Raw genomic sequence first — 25,000 nt, 5'->3', positions numbered from 1 at the left:
TCTCGATTGTTTACAGAATTATTATTATTATTATTATTATTATTATTATTATTATTATTATTATTATTATTATTACTTAACAGATGAAACCCCTTTATATGGAACAAGTCATCACGGGCCATTGACTTGGAATTCCAGCTTTCAAAGAATAAGGTGTTCATTAAGAAGATGAGGAGGTATAGGGAAGTACGGAAAGAAGAGATCTCACTTATTAAAAAAGAAAAAATAAATTAATAAATTCATTAATATGTATTAAAATTGATCCTTAGGGAACGTGGTTGCAGTACACGACAAAAAGAAAAAAATGTCGGAAGCCATGCACAGAGTAGTCTTAGACAAGAAAATGCAGAGAACCGTAATGTACTTGATATAGTTACGTTGCAGATGCAAAATTACTAAATTTATGCCAATATTTTTGGCGGGAGATGTATGTTAGTGCCGTACGTTTAATAATCAGCAAAGATCAGGGATCCAACAGTCTCCCTAATACAGAAATAAGATGCGGCGAGAACTAAGGACATTTTCTTGTACAGACCCCTCAGAACGCCATGCAAGGACGGGTGAGCACCAAGCAAATCAGAAGCTCCTCGGAGGAATCATTGCGTTTAACGAGATTTTGTAGACAAGGTCTCTCAACGGATGATAGACATACCCATATACACAACATATATGTATTATATATATATATATATATATATATATATATATATATATATATATATATATATATATATATATATATATTAATTATATATATATGTATATATATATATATATATATAAATGTGTGTATTATATATGTATATGTGTGTGTATATACATATATATATATATATATATATATTATATATATATATATATATATACTGTATATATTCTAACGGTAAATTACAGTAGATGCACGTGACTTCAGTGTATAAGCTGAATTCCACAGGAAAATGACAGACAGAAGTTCAGTGCCAAGAGCAACTCACGTTTATTAACGCATCGTCTGGCAATGTATATAAATGTATATATGTATGTATATAAATATTTATATAATGTGTGTGTGTGTGTGTAATATAATTGAAGTTTCTCTTTTTTCTTAACAATTTCGGATGAAGGACTTGGCCGTGTCAGTGAAGAGGGATATGATGATAATCTGCACAGAAAAAAAACCGCCGAAAAAAATTAAGGAAACTTCATACGGTGTTAGTACTGGAAATAACGGAATACTGAAACTGATACCTGTCCTCTCTCTCTCTCTCTCTCTCTCTCTCTCTCTCTCTCTCTCTCTCTCTCTCTCTCTCTCTCTCTCTCTCTCTCTTTTGAAGAATGACATGCTATGCCCTTCCTCTTCTTCATGGGTATCACGTAGCTGCAAGTAACAATTGCGCCCGGGCACCGAATAAGGCAAACAACAGGTTAATTGGGCATGCAGGCAAACTCAGCATTTAAAATTACTTCTCGTAAAGGCAAGCGTATGCCCTTTACTTTTTGCAGGGTGGGCACGTAAGTACTGGGAAATCATGGGGCATGGGGCTATTGTTAAGTGGAAGGTGAATGGAATGGAGAGAGAGAGAGAGAGAGAGAGAGAGAGAGAGAGAGAGAGGTAACCGAACTCCAGAGATGACACGAAAGCACGCGTGGATGGACCAAGTTTTTTTTTTTTTTTTTTTTTTTTGAAGGGCTTCGTTCGAGTGATTCTGAAGCAATTGCTTGTGGTAGAATTCCCCCTTGAAGTGTCTTTATTTACGACGCCACCCGATTCAAGACTTTGTAGCGACGGGCGTATCCGAAAAGTGCGTGGAATTTAGCGGTCATTGGGGCGATAACAAATGATTTTGCCTGCGTTAATTCCCATGCTTGCATTTTTCGTCTTGTTATGGCGACATTCACATTCTGTAACTGTCGTCTCCGCTCATCCACTTTCGTTGTTAATGGAAAATCTTATAAAAACAAGTACAAAATGCGCCAAAGTTTCTTCAGCGTAATCAAAGTTTTCTGTACAGCCGTTACAGCATACACAATCAAGGCCACCAAAGTAGATTTAAATGACCGCGGCCCATGAAACTTTAACCATTTATCCAGTGGTGGCTTATCTATATCGTTTAGAAGCATGATTATATTAACTTTAACCAAATAAAATGAAAACTACTGGAGTAGGGGGCTGCAATTTGATATGTTTGATGACTGGAGGGTGGGTGATCAACATACCAATTTGCAGCCCTCTAGTTTCAGCAGTAGTTTTTAAGATCTTGGGCGGACAGAATAAAGTGCGGACGAACAGACAAAGCCGGCACAATAGTTTTCTTTTACAGAAAACTAAAACTGGAAAAAAAGAGATGATAGAAAACCAATGCTTGAAGTGCCTGGTTACTCTGAGGGTTTAAGAAAAATCCCACACTAAAAGATAAATAAAAAAAAACTGAAAGAAAAACTTTGCTTCCATGGCGTGTGGGAGAAGCTTAGAAATCAACAGCCTGTCACGATCGGCGATTAACGAGAAAAAACGACTGTGGCCCCAGAGTTAAAAAGTCGACAGAATCATCCTGAAAACGATTAGGCAAGATGAGTTTCCTTGATAAAGAGGATCCTTGGTCATGTCTCCCGTGAGGCTGAGAAAACATCACTGGTGGAGACGGAATTAAAAATCGAGTCTCCTTCTTTAATTTATTCATTTGAACAACTATTCGTTCTTTTATCATTTAATCATTTAATTGACCGAAGTAGCTGAGACGCCAGGTAACTTGCAATCAGTCGACGACCGATGTATCACCTGAATGTTGATTCGTGTGGTGTATGGTTTTCTTAATAACTGGTATTCATTCAAGAGTAGTTTTTCATTCCTTAATTCATTTATTTGTCATTAATGTATTCTCTGAAGGTTATTCATCTATTCTTTGTTTTCCTAATACCAATAATAACCTCATTAAATATACTCATAGTAGCATGAGTCTTGAAAACAAAACCACAGTTGTATGTGGGTACATATATGTACCCATACATAACTGTGGATTTGTTTCTCCAATAACCAACAGTAATCCTAAGTTTCTGAAGAATGTCCCGAGGTCCATTTACAAACACTTCTTGGCAAATGATTTCTTAATGCAAATGCGGTTCACTTGGACTTGTGATTCAGCAAACAAACCGAACAACATGAATGCCAGGCACTCGAAAATCTTCTCCCATTTATAGAGTATCTACTTCAGTTGTTCGCTCATTGAATGCAGGCTCATGCTTTCCTATAAACGTCATAACCTTGACCTTGGAATCACGGATAAGCCGAATTCCGCCAAGTACTTCAGATCATATTAAACATTGTATAATATATATATATATATTATATATATATATATATATATATATATATATATATATATATATATATATATATATATATATATATATATATATATATACACGAAAAGTGAGTGTTTTTGTTACTGACTTGTCAAGTATTTTCAAACAATTCTGAGTGAGCGTATATAGTATTTTATTATTTACTTTTTTTGCACAGGCTGCAGTGCTTCCTTTAACTTTGCAAACGATGGATGAGTAACTGCAAGAGATTTAGTTTAGCATATATAAATTGATATTTGGCCGGTCCTTATTGTTTCCTAAGGAAGAGACACACGACGTTTATACTAGCAGAAGACTCTCGTGCGGTATATGTCATTCAGTTATTCTTTGCAGAATGTTTGTCACGTAAGTGATCTTGCCTTATTTAGTTTGAGGCCCAGTATGCTACTACTACTACTACTACTACTACTACTACTACTACTACTAATAATAATAATAATAATAATAATAATAATAATAATAATAGTGAAGGAAACTGCCCTAAATATCACAAAAAAGACTGAAAAAATCATTCAAACTAAACGTTGTGGGCAGTATTTTCTTTGAGAAGTGATGTGGCTTCGTCTCCTGCGTCTTATTTTTGACTGTTAGTCCCTGAGCGACTAAAATTAGTAACACATTTCCTTAATTGTACTCGCAGTCCGTGCATTTGCATACTTCTTGTTGTTTGCTGGGAAGAGAGAGTGAACGCAGAGCTGTTTGTTTTAACGGTTTTATGCCCTTAAACTGAACTCTTGAACTCGACTCAGTCGACCTTTTTTTTTTTTTATTTGTTGATTTTCCTTTACTTGTTGCAATAAATAGTCCCCTGCTATACTCTTCCATACTTGATGAGATTTACGTAAGTAAATCTCATACAGAAAGGGTTAGCTTCAAGTATTGTGTGCTTTTATACACATGTTCTTGGCAGACACCTGGAGACAAAGGAATGACGTGGAATAATTTTGACTTCAAACAAAAACAGAAATCATTCACAATGACTCGAAATTCGACTATCCCGCAATAGCACTGGCTGCGTCAGTTTCCTAACAAAAGTCAGTACTCGGCATGCAGGCATCCTCAGATTATTTATGGCCTCTGCAAGCACCTGTATACTACACTTCAGACGATACGAATGAAGATAGCAACGTGCGAAGGATATGAGATGACCCTTGCAATGGTGCCAGGGAATACCAGAGAATAATAGGCACGGAGAGAGACGGAGGTATGAGAGAGTGAGAGAGTCTTATGAATAATTTCAGCTTAATGGAGTGAGGATTACCTAGTCGAGGCCCTCCCAATTTGATGGTATAAAATTTCAGGGTATACCAGACATTCATGTCTGTTATTTTATCTCTCTCTCTCTCTCTCTCTCTCTCTCTCTCTCTCTCTCTCTCTCTCTCTCTCTCCATTCCAACCTCGACCAACAACAGCTAGTTAAGTACCAAGGGAAAGCCCCCAAGCATTCATGTCTGTTATTTTATCGCTCTCTCTCTCTCTCTCTCTCTCTCTCTCTCTCTCTCTCTCTCTCTCTCTCTCTCTCTCTCTCTCCATTCCAACCTCGACCAACAACAGCTAGTTAATACCAAGGGAAAGCCCCCAAGCGGATATCCATGTCTGTTATTTTATCGCTCTCTCTCTCTCTCTCTCTCTCTCTCCATTCCAACCTCGACCAACAACAGCTAGTTAAGTACCAAGGGAAAGCCCCCAAGCATTCATGTCTGTTATTTTATCCTTTCTCTCTCTCTCTCTCTCTCTCTCTCTCTCTCTCTCTCTCTCTCTCTCTCTCTCTCCATTCAACCTCGACCAACAACAGCTAGTTAAGTACCAAGGGAAAGCCCCAAGCATTCATGTCTGTTATTTTATCTCTCTCTCTCTCTCTCTCTCTCTCTCTCTCTCTCTCTCTCTCTCGCCATTCCAACCTCGACCAACAACAGCTTGTTAAGTACCAAGGGGAAAGCCCCAAGCATTCATGTCTGTTATTTATCGCTCTCTCTCTATTTTCTCTCTCTCTCTCTCTCTCTCTCTCTCTCTCCATTCCAACCTCGACCAACAACAGCTAGGTAAGTACCAAGGAAAGCCCCCAAGCATTCATGTCTGTTGTTATTCTCTCTCTCTCTCTCTCTCTCTCTCTCTCTCTCTCTCTCTCTCTCTCTCCCTCCATTCCAACCTCGACCAACAACAGCTAGTTAAGTACCAAGGGAAAACCCCAAGCATTCATGTCTGTTATTTTATCTCTCTCTCTCTCTCTCTCTCTCTTCCAACCTCGACCAACAACAGCTAGTTAAGTACCAGAGGAAAGCCCCAAGCATTCATGTCTGTTATTTTATCTCTCTCTCTCTCTCTCTCTCTCTCTCTCTCTCTCTCTCTCTCTCTCTCTCTCTCTCTCTCTTCCAACCTCGACCAACAACAGCTAGTTAAGTACCAGAGGAAAGCCCCAAGCATTCATGTCTGTTATTTATCTCTCTCTCTCTCTCTTTTATCTCTCTCTCTCTCTCTCTCTCTCTCTCTCTCTCTCTCTTCCAACCTCGACCAACAACAGCTAGTTTAAGTACCAGAGGAAAGCCCCAAGCATTCATGTCTGTTATTTTATCTCTCTCTCTCTCTTAACCTCGACCAACAACAGCTAGTTAGTACCAGAGGAAAGCCCCAAGCATTCATGTCTGTTATTTTATCTCTTTCTCTCTCTCTCTCTCTCTCTCTCTCTCTCTCTCTCTCTCTCTCTCTCTCTCTCTCTCTCTCTCTCTCTCTCCATTCCAACCGCGACCAGCAACTCGGCTGAATAACTAGGGAAAGCGGCCTAATTCGTCCCCAGTCGTCTATTTTTGGAATTAACGCTTATCAAGCAGTTGGCGAGCTGAATAAGCTACCACTTAACTAGGAGGCCTGAAAGAGGGAGAGACTTTTAGTAGGGTTCTCTCCTTGATCTTATTTTTCCTTTCTTTTAATCTCAGTTCAGCCAAGGAATAGACCAGGCTCTCTCTCTCTCTCTCTCTCTCTCTCTCTCTCTCTCTCTCTCTCTCTCTCTCTCTCTCTCTCTCTCTCTCTCTAAAGCTGAGTTTATTGACTCATATTTTTCGTTACCGGACCTTGGCTAGATAAAGACATCGCATCGCCAACCTGATCGGCCTCTTAACGAAAACCCTTGAACTTATTGGATTTTAAAGGCTATTTGTTCGAAGACTTCTGATACTTCCTCACCCAGCCACTCTCGGTCTCCCTCACCTCTGGTGGCCCCCCCTCCCCCCACACTCCCAGATGATACATCATTTACATTAACATCTCCAGTTCCCATCTAAAGATAAGGGTACATACGTACATACATACACGTACATACGTACAAACAGGTTTATGTCTGCATTCTGGACACACTTGCGCCCATACACGGGGATAAGCGCACACAACCACTCCAGCACACGTCTCCATATCCAGTACACGAGTCCAGCCTTAATTATGTCCGGGTCGAATGACATTGCTCATTTCTCAAAAGCGCAAAACATCACGCAAAAAGCAGAATCGGCAACATCGAGTCGCTGATAACATCGAGACCTTACAACGTCATCGGCCGTGTTGTTGACGAAAAATGTATTAGGCGTCCGTGAATTAATTTGTCCGGTTAATTTTGCATTTTATCGGTGACAGTGTAAACAATTATCTCGAAATTGGTAAGCCATCGCTTCTTCTCCTTCTGAATTAGTTAACGCAGCCTGTTTTCATTTTTTGGAATTTTTTTTTTTTGCCTGATTATTCTTTGCGATTTTTTTTCCCTGATTCGTTTGCTTCATTCTTATTGTAGTTTATTATGATTTTCGCATAAGTAAAATTGTGGATTAGATGCATAAATATTAGGAATATTTTGATAAGATACTACATTAATAATCTGTAAATCTCAAATTTTTTTAACTTTTTAATTTTTTACTTTTTTTTTTTTTACTATTTTCGTAATGAAGCATTTTTACCGGTTAAACGTAAGATGAGTACAGGACTATAATATATATTGGTAATGAGAAACGAAGCACGCTGATTGTGTTAATTCCGCCATCTCTATAAAGAAAAAATGCTCAGTTGTGGTGCAAAAGAACAAGATTTTGGGTGACCTTGTTTTGGGGAGAACAGCTCTGTCAACACTTGTAAGGTGAAAGATCCGAGTTGGTCTTCTGTCCAAGTTGCGTTGAAACTGTGAATTAGTGTGTGTGTGTGTGTGTGTGTGTGTGTGTATATATATATATATATATATATATATATATATATATATATATATATATATACACATATACTGTATATATGTACAACCATACATACAAACATACTTACATAGATACATACATACTAGTAACAAACTCGGCATTGCCTGAGACAACTCTGGACTCAGAAAAATGTTCCTGCAAGTCCTTGTACTGACAGTCCCTTTTATCTAGTACTTACTGTCCCTTTCATCCAAATATTACTGTACTGACTGTCCCATTTATCCAGATATTACTGTACTTACTGTCCCATTTATCCAGGGGTTACTGAGGTGACTGTCCATTTTATCCAAGTATGTCTGTGATGACTGTCCCATTTAACCAGGTATTACTGTACTGACTATCCATTTTATCCAGGTATTAGTGTAATGACGGCCTCATGTACCCAGTTATTACTGTGGGGGACTGTTCCATTTATCTAGGTATTACTTTACTAACTTTCACATTTGTCCAAGTATTACTGTGCTGACTGTCCCTTTCATCCAGGTATTACTCTGGTGACTGTCCCTTTCATCCAGGTATTACTCTGGTGACTGTCCCTTTCATCCAGGTATTACTCTGGTGACTGTCCCTTTCATCCAGGTATTACTCTGGTGACTGTCCCTTTCATCCAGGTATTACTCTGGTGACTGTCCCTTTCATCCAGGTATTACTCTGGTGACTGTCCCTTTCATCCAGGTATTACTCTGGTGACTGTCCCATCTATCCATGTATTACTGTACTAACTGTCCCATTACTGTACTGTCTGTCCATATCATTCAGTTCTTACTGTGTTGACTGTCCCTTTTATCCAGACATTATTGTGGTGGCTGTCCCCCAGGTATTACTGTGGTGACTTTCCCATTTATCCAGGCATTACTGTTCTGTCAGTCCCTTTTATCCATGTATTACTGTGCTGACTGTACATTTCATCCAAGTATTACTGTGGTGACTTCATTTTTATCCAGATATTACTGTGACAACTGTCCCATTTATCCAGGTGTTTCTGTGGCGGCCGTCTCATTTATTCAGGTATTACTGTGTAGACTGTTCCTTTTATCCATTTAGTATTACTGTGGTGGCTGTCCCATTTATCCGGGTATTATTTTATCCAAGGATTACTGCGTTGACTGTCCCTTTTATCCAGGTATTACTGTGGTGACTGGCCATTTTATCCAGGTATTATTGTGGTGACTGTCTAGACCTTGATACAGAATCATTAATCACAGGAAAGAAAAGCATTTTCAGTAAAATATTTCTATGGTATCGAGCACCTGAAATAAAGTATGATAAACTCGTAGAGTTTATTTACTACGTAAGTTACAAAGGGAAGGGGCGCGGGGGTATGGGTTTGAAACCTACCCTGTAATATAAGTTGGGTCGAATGATGGCCACGTGCCAAATTTTGTCTAGATTTGTCAAGCCGTTCAGAATTCTATAGCACACAAACATATGGAGAAGCATATAAACTCACTCACACACACATACACACACACACACACACACACACACACACACACACATATATTTATATATATATATAGTTTATATATATATATATATATATATATATATATATATATATATATATATATATATATATATAACAAAAGGCACCAGAAAGGCAGCTTGCAGCATTTCATCATTCATTTGACAACGCTTCGAGGCCAAGCCTCATCATCAGGCTGAAACATACAAACACTAAATAATAAAAAATCGACTCGACTAAATAATTATAATAGATATTTATTTAAAAAGAAACTAAAAAACTAAAAGGGAAATGCTAAGTACCTCTCAAAGAGTAGGAAGGAAGACGAGTGACAGTCACAAGATACGTAGGTTAAAAGTAAGCTATTGCCAAGAGGAGAGGGGTGGAGGTCGTTTGACTGTCTAACTCTGGAACTACTTGTTTAATAAAAAGTGATTCATAGATGTAAGCTGTTGAGGAGAAAGAGGCCTAGTAAAATTTTTGAATTGCTCATAATGATGTTAAATTTACATTTATAGGCATAATTCCGAATATTAGAGTATTCTGGAGACGCCAATCGAACTCCAGTGTGATAACTCACACCCCTGTGGCGTCAGTGCGAACTCTGAGGAGACTACGACTCTGAGGATCCAGCATATTTTCCCTGATTACATCGGGCACAAGTAGATAAATAGACCGCATTTGATGCCAACAGGGGATCAGGTTTATCTTTATATTTAAAGATAGACCCGATTGTCAGGGGATTTGTCGTTATTAGTTGGCTTTTTAGGGCAGGGGCATGTTGATGTATTAGTTGTTTAATTTTGTTAAATGATTCAAAATGATTCTTTCTTTAACAAAATTAAACAACTAATACATGAAATGTCCCTGCCCTAAAAAGCCAACTAATGACGACAAATCCCCTGACAGTCGGGTCTATCTTTAAATATAAAGATAAACCTGATCCCCTATTGGCATCAAATGCGGTCTATTTATTTACTTGTCCCCGATGTAATCTGGGAAAATATGTTTGATCCTCTCGTAGGCTCCTCAAAGTTCGCATTGATTGCCACAGGGTGTGAGTTATCGCACTGGAGTTCGACTGGCGTCTCCAGAATACTCGAATATTCGGAATCATACGTATAAATGTAAATTTAACATCCAATATGAGCTATTCAAAATTCTTACTAGGGCCTCTTCTCCTCAACAGCTTGCGATCTATGAATCACTTTTATTAAACAAGTAGTTCCAGAGTTAGACAGTCAAACGACCTCCACCCCTCTCCTCTTGGCATGAGCTGACTTTTAACCTACGTATCTTGTGACTGTGACTCGTCTTCCCTCCTATTCCTTGAGAGGTACTTAGCATTTTCCTTTTAGTTTTTTAGTTTCTTTTTAAATAAATACCTTTTATAATTAATTAGTGGAGTCGATTTTATATTATTTAATGTTTGAATGTTTCAGCCTGAGGATGAGGCTTGGCCTCGAAATGATGTCAAATAAATGATGAAATGCTGCAAGACGTCTCCTTCTGGTGCCCTTTGCTGTATACTTTGCCAGTGGCCGGTACTTTGGAAGTTATATATACTCTTCTATTTATCATGTATTATGTATGATAATAATTATTGAAATATCGTATGTAGTGTAATGTCAGATCTCAAAAGAGTTAGTGATTTAGATAATTTAGCAGTGTAATTTAGAATTAATAATACCTTTCTTGATAATAGCGTAGTAGCGGGAGAGAGAGATTCAAGTTTTAGACCAGATGTGCCATCTGTCACCAGTTAAGATAAAGCGCTGACAGGTCAAGATAACAATTGCTGATCTGTTCTGGAAACCAACTTGGGTTTTTTGTTTTGCTTTTAAAACATGCCAGTCATATTTAGCCAGTTGCAATCTGTTTGAGCATGTTAAGATTTCTGTAAAAGCTTTGTCCCATACGAGAAGAAGACGAAGGTTTCACAATTTTACATACATTGCTCTGATCACGTATGCCCTTTTGAGAGCACATTCTTGATCAATTACGTCATGTTTTGTAAGATTGCAGTTCAAAATGATTTGCTTCCTTCTAGAACTTTCCCCAATATCACGTTCCCAAAATGCCTTAATGACATCATATGATCCTTTCATATCTACTGGAATCCTCAGATCTATTCATTCTAATTTCAGAGACTGTTCAGATTGGTTCTCTCTCTCTCTCTCTCTCTCTCTCTCTCTCTCTCTCTCTCTCTCTCTCTCTCTCTCTCTCTCTTCTTCAAAAAAGTGAAGTTATTAACGTAAAATTTTGTGGTCACTAGTATTAAACTTAGCTTTTGAAATATAAGGGTAGGAAACGTAAAAACTTAGTAACGACGCTCAAATAAAAAGTGTTTTGTGAATCTAAAGCAGCTGCAAGTGATTTTGCAAAGGTTTTCACAAGCCTGTGTAAGGTAAAGTGAATTTTACTTATTACTACCATGGTATAATAAGGTATATTAGAGAATTTTTGCCTTAGTGAAATTATTATTGATAAATCTTTTGTATTTTTGTGTGTTCTTGAGTAATTCTTGATAGTTTAAATTTTACTTGATTAACTTAATTTCTTGATAAATTAAAGTTTTGTGATTTAGTTTTGTTTAACAATTTAACTCAAGAATTAATTAAATTTTGTGTTGTTTTCAAGTAATAGTCAATTTTTCAAATTGTGAATTCTAATTATAAATTTTGTATTTAATGTTTTAAAAAAAGTGTTTTATTTATTGACCACCAGTGAATAGGATTAATTGTGTGCATAAGGCAAAGTGATAAACATGTTTTGTTCCTTTAGTTTGCTGAAGTGAATTAAGACCAGGGAAACAGGTAAAGTTGTTTGATGGATTGATGCCCTTTTACTCTAGTATATCTCTTATTTAATTGTTGATACCTCACACTAGTCTTGATAAACTTAGCTTGATTGTTCATGTGATTAATGAGCTTTTCTAAGGGATCACTGTTACCTTGAGAGTACTCAATCATAATTCTTATTGTTATGAGAGTTCAGGTATCTGGCTGAAGTGAGGTAAATTTTTGATTAGTTGTATAATAACCAGGTACTTGGTACGCTTCATTATAAAAAATTTGGTACCCAGAGACCCGGGAACAAAACAAAATATCACTCTGGCTTATAGTTTATACTGGTGGTGTTAGGGATATATATATATATTTTATATATAATTATATATATATATATATATATATATATATATATATATATATATATATATATATATATATTATGTGTGTAGTTTAGCTTTGAAATATTTCTCTCTCTCTCTCTCTCTCTCTCTCTCTCTCTCTCTCTCTCTCTCTTTCTCACATCGTTAACAAATTAAATATAATTAAAGACAGCGTAATTATATATAATGTTACATAAACGGCAGTCTTCTGAAACTAATGCTACTTTCATTCCCTTTGTTGCTCGACTTGTTTTGAACCGGTTATTTCTATTTTTGATCCAAAACAAAGTCTAGGATAGATCGAAGAAAAATTATATAGCTTTTATTGTTTTCCAGAACTGTTTCGTCTTGATTTAATGTACTCAGCTCGTGAGTTAACTGTTAGCTGTCATAACGGTTCACCTGGGGCTTGGCGTACTTAAAGGGGATTGCGTGGTCTCATTAGGTTTCTGATGTGTGAAACTCTACGCGTTTACTGCATCATGTTTCATGACATTATAACTTTCTTTTCGGCGATGTTTTTAGTGACCGTTTGCGTCAGAGAGAGAGAGAGAGAGAGAAGCACTGAAGGAGAAACCTGAACTACAGCACTGAAAGAAAAGGTCCTCTTAGTCCATTAGAGGCACATTACAATCAGACCCATTATTCCTCCTGTACAAAGCAGTGCATGAGATACCCGGGTCTTAGTCGATTGTGCTGGATCAGAGCTAGACTGACGGAGGGAACAGAGCCATCTGCTTCCTTCTAAAATACTTGGTAAAAGCATGAAGGTTAAGACTGGATTCGATAAATGAGTAAACTTTTTATGAGATGACCCTAATTGCTAACGTTATTTCTGTATTTATTACCGATTGGGTTTTAGTTTAATGTTGCCATCTGTCTGTCTTTGTAATTACGATTTTGATTATTTATACTAAGAATGAAAAGATTATCATATTGAATTCCATGGAAAATAAGCGTCGATTTTATTTTATTTTATTATTATTATTATTTTTTTTTGTTTCGTTTTTATCGAGACTTACGGTAAAATATCAAAGTTTACAGGCTAACTACCTTGATTTCAGGCCGGGATACTTTTTATTCTCGGATAACATGTAGACTAGGGAGACGGGGATTTTCAGTGTTACTTGGGGGGTCTAGGGGCAGGAGGCGAAGCCCCCACCCCCCACCCCCACCCCACGCCCCAACTGCCAGGTCAGGGCACGGCTCTAAGTTAGGTTAGGAAGGCATGGTCTGATTATTTAGGTCAGGACCCGGCATTCTAGGAAAGGTTAGGATATCTCAAGCCTACACCTGTCTCCCAACTCTGCTTCCGTTCCTTATTCTCTCATCATTTCTTTATTCTCCGTCGTATTGCTTTAAAAACATATTTCAAATCTGGCCTTTACCCAAAGCCTTTAATTCCCAAGAAGACGAGTAATGCCAAGTCTTTAGGAGAATGACTAAACGCCAGTTTTTAGTGTATGTGATTATTCCAAATAGAATGAGGAACACACGCGATCACTCCATTTACCATTCATGACAGGACCCAGGCATCGGCAGCGGCTGCTGCTTCTGCTTCTGCTCTGGTCAAGCATGACTATCTGTGTCCTGACTGACGGCTCTTTAACGCAAGCAGTATTGCAGGGCTCGAAGATTGGCTCCGACTTGCTTCTGAATTTGATGCACCTGGTCGCTTAGTTTCTAATTGATCCCTGTGCTTTTCTTCCATTATCGTGTATCTCTCTCTCTCTCTCTCTCTCTCTCTCTCTCTCTCTCTCTCTCTCTCTCTCTCATCTGAATTTTGATGTACCAGGCAACTAAGTGTCTAAGTGATCTCTGTGCTTTTCTTCTTTGATCGTAGATCTTGAATTATATTCTCTCTCTCTCTCTCTCTCTCTCTCTCTCTCTCTCTCTCTCTCTCTCTCTCTCTCTCTCTCTCATCTGAATTTTGATGTACCAGGCAACTAAGTGTCTAAGTGATCTCTATTACTTTTCTTCTTTGATCGTAGATCTTGGATTATATCTCTCTCTCTCTCTCTCTCTCTCTCTCTCTCTCTCTCTCTCTCTCTCTCTCTCTCTCTCTCTCTCACCTGAATTTTGATGTACCAGGCAACTAAGTGTCTAAGTGATCTCTATGCTTTTCTTCTTTGATCGTAGATCTTGAATTATATTCTCTCTCTCTCTCTCTCTCTCTCTCTCTCTCTCTCTCTCTCTCTCTCTCCCCCTTGAATTTGATGTACCAGGCCACTAAGTGTCTAATTGATCTCTCTTCTTTTCTTCTATGATCGTAGATCTCTCTCTCTCTCTCTCTCTCTCTCTCTCTCTTGTTTCCCCAGTTGAGCAAATGTTTCCAGTATTTCCCACTCGACTTTATGAAAAATGATTCCGTGTATATTTTGCCATGAAGATTATTCAGTATAATTGCGGGATATGGCCTATATTCTTCAGCTTCTGCTATGACCAAAAGTGACGGAAATTTAACAAGTTGAAAAAAATTGTTTCCTCAAAAAAAGCGGTGACGCAGTCAGAAGTTACGTAAAGATAAATCTCTGTAAATGTCCAATTTAAAGCTGATTGTTTAAGTATGGCAATAGTAATTGATAAATAACCAGTGTATGTCTGTCAGCTTGTCTCTCATTCTCTTTCATTTCTCTCTTTATGAGACTGAAGGAAATTACAATGAGAGAGAGAGAGAGAGAGAGAGAGAGAGAGAGAGAGAGAGAGAGAGAGAGAGAGAGAGAGAGAGAGAAAACTTACATTTATCGATTCATAAATGAGGATCCTGTAAATTTAATATTCAGTTTCAGTTCCTTTACACAACCTTCTTCATGAAAGTTGTCGTATAGGAGCCCATGAGATGAAGACAGGAAGAAAATGGATCCTGATCTGGAGAACAACGGCCAAAAATGTACCTGTAAAGAAAAGTAAGGCCGTGAGGTCACCCTCCAGTCGAGAGAAACGTCTTCAGCATGTTATTGAGTAGACGAACAGCATTTGTTTCATTCAAGTCTAGACAAATCTAGAAGAGAAACCATTGAGTTTTAAGTACGCGAACAGCATTCAAATTGGCGGAAATAGAGTAGGAATAAAGTTTTATAAGTGTTTAAAACAAAAGTAGAGGAATAACGGGACGTGAAAATTCTAAAAATGTAATCCGAACAAGAACTCAATATTACATTTATAATAAAATAAAAAAAACCGTCTAGTCGTCTTGGGTTATCAGAATCCTTTTATCCCCTAAAAGGATTAGATAATCATCAGATTAGATAGCGATAAAGTCATGGTGGTCACGGGCGACATGCTATAACCCCCGATAAAATGTATGAAGAGTCATTGAGATAACACGATAAAAAGAAAAGTGGGATTCGGATAAAGAAGGTTTTACAGGGTTGTGTTTTAAGCTTTTCTTGTCATGATCTTCCATGCTGTGCTGATTTAGTATTAAGGATTGTACATTGGTTATTTTTTATATTATATATATATATATATATATATATATATATATATATATATATATATATATATAGAGAGAGAGAGAGAGAGAGAGAGAGAGAGAGAGAGAGAGAGAGAGAGAAAGAGTTGCTTTGTTTCTATATGGTCACCAAATAAGCAGGTCGTACCTTACCATTTTTCAGAGAGTACTTGTCCTGCACCTTAAATGTGACCTCTATCCTGATTCGTAGGTGAATAAATAACTTAATTATACCCCTCTGTTTATGTGTGTGTGTGCGTGCGTGCGTATTTTTGGGTCCACAGATAAGAAAATGTTTTGAACGATTCGTGTTCACCTCTACTTGACAATTCCGTCATGTTTTGAAACAGCAAAAGCCACACCGAGTGTATGTTTGTTCCGAATTGTCACTACTATCTTGACCGTGGTATGTGTAGAGATAATGTGTAGCCAGTGTAGCCGATATTAATTTTCCGCTTGTTATTGATACCATTGTCGAAAGGAAACGGGTAGGCGCATCCATAAAGATCATCCCCAGCGGGATTCGAACCCGCGGCCTCTGGATTAGAAGTCCAGCGCGCTATCCACTGCGCCATGGGGACTCTGTATGGGATGGGTTCGAACCCATACCAGTTGCCAAATTCGTTGGGATCAAAGCTTTATAAATAGTAGACATTTTTTTACCGTTGTGGATTCTACCTGTTTCATGCAAATTTGTGTGTTTAGTATTGGACAATGTTGATTGGTAGTCTCGCAGAGGCAAATAGTACGACCCTAGATTTGTTAATCTTTTTTTATGAGTGATATGAGACTGTCTTAAACTCTATTTTTTCAATATATTTTATAACACATTGCCATTTATTTACTAGACTCCAACAAATCGTAAAGCTTCTTTCCCTTGCTTGATTTATAACTAGTATGCTCATTTTCGAAATGAAATAAAGAAAACACTTATTATTATGTCTCAGATGTCGCCCAGTAAATTGTGCTAGGCTTCAGATATCCTCTGTTCAAATCCTATTTTCTCAAATATATATTCTCTTTGCAAATCCTATTTTTTCAAATATGTATCCTCTTTTCAAATCATATTTTCTTAAATATAAAGCACCTAGGGATTTCTTTTTCCATAACTACAAAAATTTGCGATATGCAATCAGTGTACATTAAGACTAGTGTATTTCTAGTACATATTTTAGGATTTCTTAGTGATTTATCACCTGTAAGTCCTGTACAGCTCTGGTAAGGATGCCGTTAGCTGGATCTACGTTGTGGTTTGGCTTCGAGAAACCGGACGGTCGACCGTCCATCCGTACGTATGGGTGGCAGCCATTTTTGTATGGGGAGAGATCTGTGCGGATAGGAGCACTATCTGATAGGCTTTGTCTTAATATACACTAATTGGATATTTTTTATATTTTTCTCCCTCTCTCTCATGCTGGTTATTTGATCCTTCTCTCACATACGAGTATATATATATATATATATATATATATATATATATATATATATATATATATATATATAGAGAGAGAGAGAGAGAGAGAGAGAGAGAGAGAGAGAGAGGATCACTGGATTACAAACAACTTTTTACATATATAAACATATATATAAATATATATATATATATACATATATATATAAAAAAATATATATATATATATGTATATGTATATATATACTGTACATACACACACACACACACATATATATATATATATATATATATATATATATATATATATAGAGAGAGAGAGAGAGAGAGAGAGAGAGAGAGAGAGAGAGAGAGAGAGAGAGAGAGAGAGGATCAGTTGATTGCAAACTACTTCTTACATATATATATATATATATATATATATATATATATATATGTGTGTGTGTGTGTGTGTGTGTGTGTGTATAATATGCGCACAAGGTTAGTTTTAAACTTAAATATCCATTTTTCTATATGGTATGACTGGACAACGGAGAGAGAGAGAGAGAGAGAGAGAGAGAGAGAGAGAGAGAGAGAGAGAAAATCTCCCATGTAGATGGTATCTTCTTCTCTTAGTGATGGCTGACTCTTATCACTTATGTAGTCCGTTATATTTCTCGACTTGGCTCTTTTGACTGTCTGTTAAGTTGGAGGGTTTACTTGGCGGCTGCGGGGGTAGTTTTTAGTGGTTAAGTGAAAGTGGTGATTGGCTCTTTGATAAGAACTCGAGATTATTTTGGTCATCAGAATAATTATTAATATTATTTTTTATTTTCATCAGGATGCAAGTCATTGTTATTATTTCTCATCGTTAATTAAGTTGGGTTTTCCACGTCAAAGAACTCTCATTCTAAAAAGGCATATAAGGAGGTTGGTGGAGGACTTAGGTTACGGGCTGTTCTATGAGCAAGAGCCCGTGCTGGCATGAAGCCAGCTTAATCAAAAACAACAACAGGCTTAGGTTAAATTAGTTATATTCTCCTGGCCTTGGTTAGGTTAGTTAAGATAAAATTTAAGATAAGATTCTCCAGATTATAATGATGTTAAATTAGATAAGGTATAGTAATTGTGGTTTCGATTAGGCTAGGTTAGTTTAACACTGCCAAGCAAATCTTTGTGCTTTTTGGTCGTCTTTTGTTTCGTGTTTCGTATTGGCCATTTTTAAATTGCATACTTAATCAGCTACAATTGAATTACTTATCTTATTATATTACCAGTTTTTACTGGTTCCTTGGAACTGTATAAGCAGTACATGCATTTGACCTTTTCTCCCAAATTCTCATAAATTCTCGTGAAATCAGCCTTAAACTTAACTCTGCCAAGCTACCTCAGTATTGAAGACCACTCTTTTACTCATGATTGAAGGACTAAGCAGAATGCAATAAGGCGAAAGAATTTATGGCCCCCAAAATGGATCCAATTACATCGATTTTGCTCAGAAGTTATGTGGGTCCATGATTGAGTTGTCTGGGAAGCATGAGTAATGGATCGCCCTCTTAGGTCTTCCTGTGTTCTGCGATAATTCACATCATTCTCTCTCTCTCTCTCTCTCTCTCTCTCTCTCTCTCTCTCTCTCTCTCTCTCTCACACACACACACACATACACACTCGCACACATATATATGTATGTGTGTGTATAATATATATATATATATATATATATATATATATATATATATATATATATATATATATATATATATTATACATAACGAGTCTGTATGTGTATGTATGTATAAATGTGTACATATGGGCATATATATATGTAATATTTTTCTCCATCTCGTTATCGGAAAATTCGGCCTCTGTATCACCTTTGCATCCGTCAAAAAAAAACATATATATACTTACTTTAAAGGTGTGTTTGTTAAACAGTTTTTGTCACCTTTTGATATGTCCAATACTCTTTTGTATGTTAAAGCAAAACTGAAATCACCAAGAATGATGTTCGTTGGAACTGTGTCGCGAGAAATCTATTTCACCTCCATTATTGGCTACCTATGTTATACGATCAGGTTTCCTGCCATTTCTCTGCGTCTTGCCGCCAACTTTGAATTTTATAAAAATAATAGATTTAATTGTAAGCCAGCAGTGCGGATTGGACAGACCTGGTGGCATAACTGTAGGCAATCATATCCATGATTGTGTGACATCAGTATAAGGAGCTTACATGGCTTCAAGTGTTGACAAATATAAATAAATATATTGGCTATTTGTGTAATATCGCTATTTGATTTTGCATTTTAATCATCATCTGTCATTATCGTCGTTCATTCTGAAACTTTTAACAAAAAAAATACAAAAATAAACATGTCGACATATTTCATGTTTAGGCAGAAAGTTATAAAGTTTTTCAAGAATAAGCTCAGCGTTACGCAGAATTTCATAATTTTTAAAGTATGTATACTTTTTTATATATACGTAAATGTAGCAACTTAACCGTACTAGTAGATTCTTAACAAGGAGAGAGAGAGAGAGAGAGAGAGAGAGAGAGAGAGAGACTAACTATAAACACAAAAAACTCACTTTCACATCACAGGATTGATGTGGGGACAGAGAATACATGAAACAGAAGGCTGTTAACTCAGCCTCCTAAATGAATGTGAGCGTCCCAGAACAAGATAAAAATCCATTCTGTCAGTTCCGAAAAGTGTCCCTGTTTTAAAGGAAGGTCGCCATCTACCGTATGTTATTGTCACTTTTAACCAGGTAACCGCCACTGTTACAAAACCAAATCAACTTTACCAACCGGAATGTAGTCGCGACTCCCACAGTTTATTTTGGTTTGCAATATTACAGTTTATCGCCTCCTTTTCAGGTGGGCCGCGCTCTTGATTTCCTTTCGTCTTTTCTTCTTTCCGCTCGACTCTAGCCTTGATACGACTATATTATATATATATATATATATATATATATATATATATATATATATATATATATATATATATATATATATGTATGTATATATATATATATATATATATATATATATATATATAGTGTGTGTGTGTGCATACATATACGTATACATACGCGTAATTAAATCACGAAAATATTGAACGTGATGAATATGTAAATAAAAGGCAATACCCTTCGTGGCATTGCCTTTATTTACATATACATATACATGCATACATACATACATATGCACATTTATATGCATATATATATATATATATATATATATATATATATATATATATATATAGATATGTATACACACACACACACACATATATATACTATGTATATATATATATATATATATATATATATATATATATATATATATATATATATATATATATATATATATATATATATATATATATATATATATATATATATATATATATATATATATATATATATATATATATATATATATATATATATACACATGCGTAACGCTGGTCGTCCGACTAGCGACGTCACGCAACCTCTGATCAAGACAAGACTTGGATCGGTGAAAAACCAAGAAGAAATCCCTTACGCCTTTGGTACTTAGTCTCTGTTGAAAATCCTTTGGGGTAGGGCACGGGACTGACAGCCTCGTTCGCAAATTAGTTGCTGTGAATCGAAAATGTGAAGCTTACGAATCAAGAGGCCAGTTTGACCTCCCCTTGCTGACCCCCTCACGGGATTGAGTTGCAAGTTGCATTGCTGGTTTCACTTTCGCTTCATTAGTCGGCGAATCGTGATTTGGTAATTTTGGTAATCGTTCCGTAAAATCCCCGCGCAGTCGTTCATAGCTTATTCACGGCTGGGGTCCCGCTGGCATTGTCTCTGTTGCGTGCTTGTTTGTTTGTCCAATTGTTCGTTGGCATGTTTGCTGTGCGATCAAATTGCACGTTTTCTTTCCCACCGCTGTTTCTATGCTTGTGGATTGTAAATTGGATATACTTTTTCTAGGGCATAATGCCCCCATCGTCATCGTCTTACGCAATCTCTCACGCTGTTGATTTTATAGCTCTGTTGTGACCCATTGTGTTCACACCTGAATCCTATGGTTTGTTGCTTTTTTCATTGATGTTGGCTCTTTAAAAAGTTAACGACCTTCACCCCATATAAAAGAGTAGGCCCTTTTATGTGGGGTAGGATCCGACATGAAAGTTCTTATCATTGTTATCTGCTGTTGCCGTTGTTAACTTCCACAATAAAACTTTTGTTATTGCTATTGAATTCATGTTTTCACAACTTTTGTTATCCCTCGTCAGAATTCTTTTGTTATTGCTGTTGAAGTCCTTTATTTTCTGAGGCTTTGCTAAATGTTCTACCAGAAAGGTAGAATAGTTCGCCTCAACTCCTATCAGGTCTATTCTGGAAACATGACGTCATCCACAACTGCTAGTTCTACGTTTGACGAAATCGTTGATATCCTTTTCAGGGGTAAATTCTTTCCTGATTGGAAATGCAGATTACGAGTGAAAGTTGTTATGTGTTGGTTTTGTGATCTGCGTGTGTCTCTCCATTATTGAAAGAAAGCAATAAAAAGGTGAAAGGTTACGGAGAATGGGACAATTTCAGCAAGAGGAAATGGAGAGATAAATGAAATCTCTCGCAGAGGGTCTGCAGAAAACTGAATATAATTGCGCCATCTCACGTTACCCCTCTGTGTCTATGTGTCTATGATCGTAGTTATTCTTGTGACACTTTCTTATAAAATTAAATCTGTTACTCAATCGGTTAATCCCGAAGTAGTTTTGTGCAGTTTATAAATATTTTGTCAAAGTTCAGATAACTACGAATCAGAGAAATTGACCTTAAGCTTCATTGTTTATTCTGCGTATGTGCAAATAAATGACTTGACTTGACTTAGGATTGCCTCAAAGTGGTCATAAGGGTTAAAATCGTCTGAGCTAAGGATTGCCACCGGGACAAAGTAAATTCACTTGAGTTACTGATTGCCTGTAGTCACAGGACTGCATCACATGAAGTAGCTCTCTCTCTCTCTCTCTCTCTCTCTCTCTCTCTCTCTCTCTCTCTCTTATGATGATAATTTTAGTCCTAAGGGCATGTTCCCTTATTAAGATTGTTCAGTTTCCTTGAGACAACCAGTATTGTTTACTCCCACAGTCGTAAGTACAGGTTAAGCAAGTAGCGACCTGAGAGAGAGTTCTTTAACCTTTTGCCTTGCAAATTAACCTCTGTCGTCCCAGCAAGCCCGTCCCGAAAAGAGCCCTGTGGGACAGTCAAAAGTCTTACTGCTACTACTGCCGCTACCTCGGAAATTCGGAAGAGAAGAAGAAGCCAGACGTCGCGTGAATGATAGACTCCGATGAGGCTCAGCATGGGAGCCTCTCTGAAGAGGCTTGTCCCTAAATGCACCTTTTTACTGTCAGGTAGGGAGAGGAGGTGTCACTCATCTCCGCAGGGCCACTTCGGGAGGTAATTGAATTTTTGAATTGTTTTCTCCACTTGGGGAACGCAGTGAATGTGAACCAGTATTAATTGTTTTTCCCTTCGAGGAAGGTCAGGCGAGGGATGAATGATCAGCAGATGGGAGGCTGGGTGTCTATAGGAGTTTCTTTGGAAGTGTCGGGTCTTTCGGGGAGTTTGAATTTAAAGGCTTTAGGAACTGAGTTCTTAGCCTTTTTGTTGCTGATTACTTGTTGAAGCTCGGTAACTTGAATCTAATTCTTTATTAAATACATTAGTTACCCAAACCTGTACTGAAGACAGTCAACGGATTTAGCATTGATCATAAATCTTTTAAAGGGATAACGCAATCAAAAGAAGTTTTTCAAGTTTAAATCTGGGCATATCATTCTATTTCTCACAAGTACCTGCTTGGTTAACCAAGCACACCCCTGAGATATCAGACCATCAACATGTAGGCTACCCCCCTTGATCTGACAGAAAATATAAATATTGCGAAACTCAAAATTCGCTATGAAAAGGCGAAATAGAAAAATATATATATATATATATATATATATATATATATATATATATATATATATATATATATATACATATATATATATGTATATGTATGTATATAATAACCGCACAAGAGTGAACGTTGACTCACTCTAGGGAGTAACCTTTGAAAAAAAAAAACTTTGCGAAACTTACTTAGAGGACCTGCAGCTTCAGTGGGGGAAAAGTTAAGTATACCTTAGTTTAACCAGACCACTGAGCTAATTAACAGCTCTCCTAAGGCTGGCCCGAAGGATTAGACTTATTTTACATGGCTAAGAACCAACTGGTTACCTAGCAATGGGACCTACAGCTTATTGTGGAATCGGAACCACATTATAGCGAGAAATGAATTTCTATCACCAGAAGTAAATTCCTCTAATTCTTCATTGGCCGGTTGGAGAATCGAACGCGGGCCCAGCAGAGCGCTAGCTGAGAACGGTACCCATCCGTCCAATGAGGAATAGTGGAAAAATCGAATATGATGTATAATGCAAAAAGTGGAATGTGTAAGCAGCAGCAGACTATAAGATTAATGTTAAGGAATCGTAATGATCCACATAACATTAAAGTGTGCCTTTTTCACAGCAGGGAATTATTAATGATCTAATGGCTTGATGTTCTCCTGGCAAAGATTTTAGATGCAAGCGTCACGAGTGACGTAAGATAATTTTCTTTTTATTCTTTTTTGTTGGGGGTGAGGAGGAAATAAACATTACTTCTGCTACTGATTCCGTCTTACCGTTTTGGGTGGGGACAAAATTTCGAAATAAACAGAAACGGCCCAAAGAAATCTCTCTCTCTCTCTCTCTCTCTCTCTCTCTCTCTCTCTCTCTCTCTCTCTCTCTCTCTCTCTCTCTCTCTAGTACTTGATCATTAGTTATGCTGTGTTTCCAGGATTAAAATAAACTGCTTGTTATCTGTACAGGTAAAGAACTTCATTGTCTTTTACGACGCCATTTTAGTATTCCACTTCAAGACAGACAACTTTCAGCTAATTTATGATCTTTTGGTAGATTATAGCGTCTAAACTGCTTTATGTCATCTCTCTCTAACGACAGGGAGTGAGAAATATCTTTCCCTTTACAATACATAAAGGAGAAGTACAAACAGAAAGTATACATACATACATACATACACACACACATAAGCAGGGGATATAGGTCTATTGACCCTTCTGCAAATAGATGGCCAAGTACAGTAATGACCAGTCATCGGTAACCTTGCCAAGCCTAGTGCCTCTTATCACAAGACCATCGATTGTTTATGTACTATTTTTTGTGTAACTACAGGATAATGTAAAGTATATCCAGAGATACGCATACTACATGTATTGTATGTCGGACCTCACCACTCACGATATATGCGCACAGTATACGACTATGGGCATTTGAAGCATAAATAGATACTGGTAGATGTATGCGAACGAAATATACGTACGCAGCCCGTCAAGGGAAGGTGAATTCTTTCTTTAGAACTAAAAATCTTAAATTGCTTCCCGAGCGGAGTTGGGGGTGGCCGGCATCTAAATGAGCTGTCACGGTTGAATGGCTTCCAGATGCTTAGATCAAAGGGCGTCCTTAAATCAGCAGGCAGTCAGGGTTTGAATATAGTTGGCCCGTCAGCATTCGAAGACTAGTTTACCATCTTCCGTTCATAACAGAAAAAATAGGGTCGAGTTTCCTTATATATTTTAGTGCCGGGAGTCCAGCCCTGATTTAGTAGATCAAGTGTGAGTGTTGTAATGACTGTTGTTGATTGTTTTCCGAGAACACCCCTTATAAGGGGATAAAGATTTTTTGGTTATATGTTTGTGTATATATACATAATATATAAATATATATATATATATATATATATATATATATATATATATATATATATATATATATATATTCATATACAATCAAAGCTACAAACGTCCTGTGTAATATATTTTCATATATGTATTTTAGAATAGGCTGCGACG

The 25,000-nt window shown here is 37.1% G+C and overlaps 1 protein-coding gene and 1 non-coding gene across 2 annotated transcripts in view; one reads left to right on the top strand and one right to left on the bottom strand.

The window, feature by feature from the left end:
- Positions 1 to 25,000, top strand: part of LOC136851305 (uncharacterized) — a 387,719-nt gene that overhangs the window by 50,611 nt on the left and 312,108 nt on the right. The gene's annotated exons all lie outside the window — the stretch shown is intronic.
- Positions 16,168 to 16,240, bottom strand: TRNAR-UCU (transfer RNA arginine (anticodon UCU)). Its single transcript has one exon. It is a non-coding gene; the product is annotated as a tRNA-Arg (tRNA).

This window comes from Macrobrachium rosenbergii, chromosome 23 (assembly GCF_040412425.1).
Source record: "Macrobrachium rosenbergii isolate ZJJX-2024 chromosome 23, ASM4041242v1, whole genome shotgun sequence".
In the NCBI taxonomy this organism is placed as follows: domain Eukaryota; kingdom Metazoa; phylum Arthropoda; class Malacostraca; order Decapoda; family Palaemonidae; genus Macrobrachium; species Macrobrachium rosenbergii.
This window is presented reverse-complemented; position numbering and strand designations above follow the sequence as displayed.